Source organism: Arachis stenosperma, chromosome 10 (genome assembly GCF_014773155.1).
Source record: "Arachis stenosperma cultivar V10309 chromosome 10, arast.V10309.gnm1.PFL2, whole genome shotgun sequence".
NCBI classification, from domain to species: domain Eukaryota; kingdom Viridiplantae; phylum Streptophyta; class Magnoliopsida; order Fabales; family Fabaceae; genus Arachis; species Arachis stenosperma.
This window is the reverse complement of record NC_080386.1, coordinates 81,816,029-81,824,728: the sequence shown is the minus strand read 5'-3', so window position 1 is coordinate 81,824,728 and position 8,700 is coordinate 81,816,029. Positions and strand designations below refer to the sequence as shown.

Below are 8,700 nucleotides of genomic sequence, written 5' to 3'. Positions count from 1 at the left end.
TCCCTGCACTCGAAGTGGATTTTCTGGAGCTACAGAAGCCCAATTGGCGCGCTCTCAACGGCGTTGGAAAGTAGACATCCTGAGCTTTCCAGCAATATATGATAGTCCATACTTTGCCCAAGATTTGATGGCCCAAACCGGCGCTCAAAGTCACCTCAAGAAATTCCAGCGTTAAACGCCGGAACTGGCACCTAATTGGGAGTTAAACGCCCAAACTGGCATAAAAGCTGGCGTTTAACTCCAAGAGAAGTCTCTACACGAAAATGCTTCATTGCTCAGCCCAAGCACACACCAAGTGGGCCCGGAAGTGGATTTTTATGTCATTTACTCATCTTTGTACACCTTAGGCTACTAGTTTTCTATAAGTAGGACCTTTTACTATTGTAATAGATATAGAGAGTCTTTTGATCATGTTTTGATGATTGAACTCACTTTGGGAGGCTGGCCATTCGGCCATGCCTAGACCTTATTCTTATGTATTTTCAACGGTGGAGTTTCTACACACCATAGATTAAGGTGTGGAGCTCTGCTGTACCTCGAGTATTAATGCAATTACTATTGTTCTTCTATTCAACTCCGCTTGTTCTTTGTCCAAGATATCACTTGTTCTTCAACTTGATGAAGGTGATGATTGACACTCATCATCATTCTCACTCATGAACAAGGTGACTGACAACCATTCCTGTTCTACAAGCATACGAGGCTTAGTGAATATCTCTTGGATTCTTTAACCGGAATCTTCGTGGTATAGGCAAGAACTGATGGCGGCATTCAAAAGAATCCGGAAGATCTAACCTTGTCTGTGGTATTCTGAGTAGGATTCAATGAATGAATGACTGTGACGTGCTTCAAACTTGTAACCTGCTGGGCGTTAGTGACAGACGCAAAAGAGGGATTCTATTCCAGTAGGGGAGGGAACCAACCGGTGACTGGCCGCACTGTGACAGAGTGCGTGAGCATTAGCTTTCACTGCGAGGATGGGAGGTAGCCATTGACAACGGTGAAACCCTACACGAGCTTGCCATGGAAAGGAGTAAGAAGGATTGGATGAAGACAGTAAGAAAGCAGAGAGACGGAAGGGAAGGCATCTTCATACGCTTATCTGAAGCTCTCACCAATGATATACATAAGTATCTCTATCTTTATCTTTATCTTTTATGTTATTTTCGTTCATCACTATACCCATTTGAGTCTGCCTGACTGAGATTTACAAGGTGACCATAGCTTGCTTCATACCACCAATCTCCGTGGGATCGACCCTTACTCGCGTAAGGTTTATTACTTGGACGACCCAGTGCACTTGCTGGTTAGTTGTGCGAAGTTGTGTTTATGCCATGGTATTGAGCACCAAGTCCTTGGAGCCATTACTAGGGATTGTTTATGTTTTGAAAAGTATTGATCACAATTTCGTGCACCACTTGCAAAGAGAAAATGTGAAGTAGGCAAGGACTTTGGCTCAGGATGTTAGTGGTGTCAACGTTAAGTGAAAGTGTGGGTTCGAGAACGTTAGTGACAATCACCTTTTTCACTAATGTTCCTAACCCAAATATGATCGTGTTGACATCAACGTTAGTGGCACTAAAGTGACCACTAACGTTGCCTCTTGGTCCTTCGCATACGTTATTGGGACTTACCTTTCCCAATAACGTGGTGAGTCACCCCTTCTCCTTACGTTAGAGTCCGCGTTAACTAGGTTAACGTGGCTTCTAACGTAGCAATGCCAATTCTTTGAGAACGTTAGTGACACTTACCTTTGTCACTAACGTTCCAATGTGCCCCTACTTCCCACGTTAGTGTCCACGTTAACAAAGTTAACGTGGCTTCTAACGTAGTCATGCTGGCCATCTCCAACGTTAGTGACAAAGGTGAGTGTCACTAACGTTGGCTCATCATCTCTTTATCCACGTTAGCTTCCACGTTAACAAAGTTAACATGGGAGTTAACGTTGCTCATGGTGGCTCTTGGTGGTTCACCCCAACGTTAGTGACAAAGGTAAGTGTCACTAACGTTGGCGATCAATTGCTCTCTCCACGTTAGCTTCCACGTTAACTAAGTTAACGTGGGAGTTAACGTGGCTCATGGAGGCTTGGCCAACGTTAGTGACAAAGGTGAATGTCACTAACGTTGGCTTCTCTTTTGTCCTTTTAACGTTAGAGTCCACGTTAACTAAGTTAACGTGGCAACTAACGTAGCCAATTATGAGCTTGGTCCAACGTTAGTGACAAAGGAGAGTGTCACTAACGTGGGCCTTGTTGTCTTCTTCCACGTTAGAGTTCACGTTAACTTAGTTAACGTGACTCTTAACGTGGGCTGTGATGGCTTCGAGGGCGTTATTGGCGATTACCTTTCTTACTAACTTTGCAAGCTAGCTCCCATTCCACGTTAGAGGTCACGTTTGTTGAACTAACGTGAATGCTAATGTGGTTCTTCTTTGCTTCCTTTGTCCTGAAATCAAGCAGCAAAGTGCATCAAAGTTCTAATCCAAGTCATGAGACATGCATCATCCAATTTGTCATATAATTCATGCAAAATTCTCATGAAATCATGTAAAGTGCACAATGTATGCTTGAAACAATATGTAAGTGAATATCTACCCAAAACTAGCTTATTTCTGAAGAAAATGCATGAAACTACCCTAAAAATAGTAAAGAAAGGTCAGTGAAACAGGCCAAAATGCCCTGGCATCACAACACCAAACTTAAAGCTTGCTTGTCCCTAAGCAAGTACTGGAACAAGAGAATGATGAATGGAATGCCAAGAGAAATGAGTCATTCTTGTGGAAGTCATGTCCCTGGTTTTATGGTGGTTTCATGCATAGCAACTTAGGTTCATTCCTTCACTGGCTTTCAGACCTTTATCATGTCCTAGAATACTCACTTGATTGCATCCCATGAGACTTTTATTCATTGATCCTTTTGTTGTCATTTCAAGGCTTATTTGTGTTCTTAGGCTAAGTGCTCTGTAAGGGGGCAACTCTTTAGAATAAGCTTTCAGCCAACACTCCCGAACCAGTTGGTTCAAGGTGCTAGGTGTTGAAACACCCCTAAGGACTTACTTCCTCAAGTCTCTCCCCCATACATACACACCACAGGCACATGGTTTGTTTATTTTCTTTCCTTGAGGTCTTGGTGTCCAGCACCTGTTTGGGCTACTAAATGTTCTGTAGCAAAGATTGCTCTTGATAGTGGACTTTCAGCTAATAATCCCGTGTTAGTTAACCCCAAGTTACCAGGTGATAAAGCACCCCTGAGAGCTTAGTAATCCAAGCAGATCCTTGGTACAAGAACACCACAGACACATCCCTCAAGACTCAACCCCTTGGTGCCTAGCCTCTTTTCTTGCTATTTTTCTTTTATTCTTCACTTTCCTTTTTCTTTGCCTTTTTTTTTATTAGGATCTTGTTATTTAGTTAGTCTCATGGGGTGTGTTCAAAGCATAGGATTCAGGACAGATAGTTGTCTTCCCACCTTGTTGGTGAACCAACTTAGCTAACTTATGATTATACCAAAAACTTAGGAACTTACTCCATAATATGAACTCCACTCTGGTCCTTTATAAAACACTCATTCTCTTTTTATTTGATTCAAAAGGACAAGCATACAAGTAAGCAAGGGAATGATGCAGTGATATTTAGACTAGCAAACATAGACCTAATCAACGAAAAGTTTAAAAGACAGATTAAAAAAAGGTTCAAACTATCATAGAAGCATGTTCTATTTCATACAAGATCTTCCTTATTTAAAGCATAGAAAAAGATGGACCAAAGAAGGAACTCCACCACCTTTTACTTATGTGGATGCCCATGCTCCCCTCCTTGTTTGTCTTCTTTTTGTCCTCTTGCATTTTCTCATATCCGTGCCAGTCTTGCTTGCTTCCAATCCTCAAGTGCCTTCCTCACTGATTCATGACTCTCTTCCACCCTTTTTCTTTCTTCTCGTGCTAATTCATCCTTCACTTCTTCATACCTTGCAATTCCCGGATGCAATATAGGCAGCTGTCCTACTAAGTATCCGAGCTTGGCTTGAGTGTTTATATAATGCCCAGTCTCACTCATGTAAACTCCTTTTTCCTATAAAATAAAATAAAGAAAAACTAATATCATTGAAAAAGCTAAACTTTTCGGCAAGAGTAATAAGGAGAAAAAAATTAGATTGCTTATTCATGAATACCAACTAACCAACTAACTGTGTATCCTTATATGCACCTTGGTGGCACCTTGGGTGACACCAAACTTAGTTTGTAGCACTGTGATGAAAAAGTTCTGTTCAAGGCTCCAAGAATAGCATGCTCTGAATTGCACTCATGCTCCCTTGGCATGCCTTGAACACCAAACTTGTTCTTCACTATATACTACATAATAAGGATTTCACCAGGTGTTAGTCAAGGTTGGTTTGAAATTCATGAATATTGAATTATTCACTATTTTCTAAAAGCATATAAAACATGGGCTGCCTCCCATGAAGCGCTTCTTTAGTGTCACTAGCTTGACGTTTCTCCTTCATCAGGGAGGTTGATAATTCTTCAAGTTTTCTCCTCTGGCAGTAGACCTATATCCAGTGGTTGTATCAATGATCTCTACATGTTCCAAGGAGAGAACTCTGTTGATAGTGAAGACCTTAGGTAACTGAGATGGTACAGTGGGGAGATTTGGGGGGATATCTGACAAACCCCATTTTGACGGTTTGTCTTGCATTGATTCTAAGAGATTTTAATACCTTTTACCCTCATTTATCCATTGAAATAGCATGGTTTTGTGATTGTCTCCTTATTTGTGTTTAGATGTGAAAACATGCTTTTCAACCCTTAATTTGATGGTTTTAATCTCCCTTTGATTCCACTAGATGCCTTGATATGTTTGTTAGTGATTTCAGATTGAAAAGGGCTAGGAATGGATCAAAGGAGTGAAGAGGGAAAGCATGCAAAGTGGAAAAATCATGAAAAGTCAAAGAAGTTGAACTCGCCCATGGACGCGCGCGCGCACCTGGCGCTTGCGCGCACCTGCGAATCACTCCATGGACGCATACGCGTGCTGTGCGCGTACGCGTCGGTGTTGGTTTATGATTTTTTAATGAAAACGTGGCCAACGAATTCTGAAGGGTTGTGGGGCCCAATCCCAACCAACTTTGGCGCCAAAGATGCTATTTAAAGCCAAGGATTGAAGAGAAAAGGGGATTCCAACTCATTAGTTCACATTACACACATTAGGATTAGTTTAGAGGTAGTTTCTAGAGAGAGAAGCTCTCACTTCTCTCTAGGATTAGGATTAGGTTTAGTTCTTAGATCTAGGTTTTAATCTTTGATTTCTTCTACTTCTACCTTTCAATTTTTTATTGTTACATTCATATTTTTCTACTCTTTTGTTGTAATTTCCTTTATGTTGTTCTTATATTTTGTTGTAGATCTAGTATTGTTCCTTCTACATTCTTCCAGTTCAATAAGAGGTAATTCATAATAATTGTTCTTCTTTGCTTTTCTATTGTTGATCTCTTGCCTTTATAGTTAGATCTCTCTTTAATTCTTGCAATTTATGTTGTTTACTTTTATTGCACTCTATGTGTTTGTTAAAATGTCTCTTTTAGTTTTAGTGTAGATTTTGTTCCTCTTGGCCTAGGTAGAGTAATTAGTGACACTTGAGTTATCTAATTCCTTTGTTGATTGATAATTGGAGAGATTGCTAATTGGTTTGGAGTGCACTAAAGCTAGTCTTTCCTTGGGAGTTGGCTAGAACTTGTGGCTCAAGTCAATTCATTCACTTGACTTTCCTTTATCTAGTAAGGGTTAACTAAGTGGTAGCAATGAACAATTCTCATCACAATTGAGAAGGATAACTAGGATAGGACTTCTAGTTCTCATATCTTGCCAAGAGCCTTTTATAGTTGTTAGTTTACTTTCTTGTCATTTAACTTTCATGCTTCATATCAAAACCCCAAAATAACTCACAACCAATAACAAGACACTCTATTGTAATTCCTAGGGAGAACGACCCGAGGTTTGAATACTTCGGTTTATAAATTTAGGGGTTTGTTTTAGTGACAAACAACTTTTTGTATGAAAGGATTAGCGATTGGTTTAGAGACTATACTTGCAACGAGAATTTATTTGTGAAATTCTAAACCATCAAAAATCCAATCGTCAATATCTGGGAAGTAAGTTGATATCACTTTATCCCCTGGAGAGAAGTCCTCGGTAGGGATCTTCATGTTCCTCCACCTCTTTAGTACCTTCTTCTTTGTTCCTTGTGATGTTGTCTTACTCTTTGTGACCTCCTCTTCTAAGGAAATGTGGTTACTGGTCTCATATGATTCTGGTGGTTTAGGTTCCTCCTGATTTTCTTTGAGCGGTGGCAATTGCTGTTTGCCTTGTTCCTCAATCAATGGGATTCCCAGATGTGCTGGTTGTGCTTCAGTGCTTGTTTCTTCCTTTAGTATCTCAATTGATCTTTTCTTGGTTCATAGTTCTCTTGATCTGTTTCTTGTAAGCGTTTGAAAACATTGAAGGTGAGCTGTTCATCATGGATCCTCAGAATTAGCTCCCCTCGCTCCACATTTATGAGTGCTCTGGCTGTAGCTAAGAATGTTCTTCCCAATATAATTGGGTGAGTGTGACTCTCTTCCATGTCCAATATGACAAAGTCTGTTGGGAGAAAGCATTTCCCAACCTTTACCAACACGTTTTCCACCACTCCTATTGCTTGTTTTTGAGTTTTGTCAGCCAGCCTGATGACTACATCTGTGGGCATTATCTCATTGATCTGCAGCCTCTTCATAAGCGATAAGGGCATTAAGTTGATGCTTGCTCCCAAATCGCAGAGTCCTTTATCAAACATGGTTTCTCCTATGGCACAGGGAATGTAGAAATTCCCTCGGTCCTTTCTTTTTGTAGGCAACTCTGGTTGAATGAGAGCACTGCACTCCTAATTCATCACTACAATTTGTCCTCCCTTGAGTGAGCTTTTCCTGGGAAGCAGCTCCTTCATATACTTGATGTATGCCAGCATTTGTTGGAGGGTCTTGATGAATGGTATGTTTACATGGAGGGATGCAAACAAATCAATAAACCTTGAGTATATTCTCTTCTCCACAGCACCATTGAGTAATTGGGGGAAGGGTGCATAGAGTCTCAGCAACTCTTGTTGTGAGATTTTGGGTTCTTGGTGATCTTTTTCCTGCTTCTCTGCTGAGGTATCTTCAGGTTGTTCTGACAGCTTGGTTGGCTCGTCCTTGGTCTCCTGACCACTTATAGTGACCATCTTGCAATCTTCCCATCTTACTTTCTTTGTTTCTCCTCTCGGATTTTTCTCCGTATCACTTGGGAATCCATCTGTAGGTTTGGGAATGTGCTCAGAGAGATAACCTACTTGAGATTCCAACCTCTTGATGGTGTCTCCCTGGTTCTTAAAGTTGGCTCGCACTTCCTCCTTGAACACCTTGTTGTCTTGAATCTCTTTGCATATACCCTCAAGTAAGTTCTCAATCCTTGAGAGTCTGTCATCAGAAGGTGATGGTGAGTTGAGATTGGAGGGATGAGAATGGTTAGGTTGGCTTTGGTATAGGTGTTGAGATGGGTTGTTATGTGAGTGTTGATATGGTCTAGGTGTGGCATGTTGGTGAGCTATGTTGCTGGGATTTGGACGTCTTTGATCTTGGCTTTGATCTTGTTGATTTCCCCATCCAAAGTTGGGGTGATTTCTCCATCCAGAGTTGTAAGTTTTGGAGTATGGATCATGGACTTGTCTAGGTGAGTTTGCCACATAGTTGGCTTGCTCCCAGTCACCTTCTTCTCCTATGTTTACTCCTTCTTGAGTTGGTGATGAGGTGATGGCTGCTGCAACCTGGTTCTCTTCCACCTTCTTGGTAAGATCTGCTAGCTGCTTGGTGATCATCTTATTTTGGGCTAACAGTGCATCCATGTGGTTCAGCTCCATTACTCCTCTAGTGTTACTTCTTTCAGAGGCATAGAAGTAGTCATTCTCAGTAACTGTTTCAATGACATCTATGGCTTCTTCAATGGTTTTCTTCTTGTTTAAAGAACCTCCTGATGAATGATCTACAACCTTCTTTGACTCATAGGAAAGACCTTCATAGAAGATGTGAAGTTGAACCCACTCATTAAACATCTCTGGTGGGCATCTCCTTGTCAAGTCTTTGAATCTCTCCCATGCTTCATAAAGTGTCTCACCATCTTGTTGTCTAAAAGTCTGCACCTCAGTTCTTAGCCTATTGATCCTTTGAGGAGGATAAAATCTTGCTAAAAACTTGTTCACCACTTCTTCCCAATTAGTTAAGCTTTCCTTTAGGAAGGATTCAAGCCATTTGGATGCCTTGTCCCTGAGTGAAAAAGGGAACAAGAGCAGCCTATAGACATCCGGGTGGACTCCATTGGACTTCACTGTGTCACAAATCCTCAAGAAGGTGGTCAAGTGTTGATTAGGATCTTCTTGAACACCTCCTCCAAATGAACAATTATTCTGCACAAGGGTGATGAGCTGAGGTTTTAGCTCGAAATTGTTGGCATGTATGGCTTCTGAATGTTGCTTCCACAGTTTCCTGGATTAGGATTGATATAGGATCCTAAGACCCTCCTTTCATGCCCAGCCCGGTTTGCATGGCCATCTCTGGCATGATTATGAGCTTCTTCTTCATGATTGTTCTCCAAATTCTCTTCCATGTTGGGTTTGAAGTACTCTTCCTCTTCTTCAGC

General features: G+C 41.2%; 1 non-coding gene across 1 annotated transcript; it reads left to right on the top strand.

The window, feature by feature from the left end:
- The first annotated feature begins 8,110 nt into the window (after positions 1 to 8,110).
- On the top strand, positions 8,111 to 8,218 carry LOC130959657 (small nucleolar RNA R71). The gene has a single exon (XR_009078727.1). It is a non-coding gene; the product is annotated as a small nucleolar RNA R71 (small nucleolar RNA).
- The last annotated feature ends 482 nt before the right edge of the window (positions 8,219 to 8,700 follow it).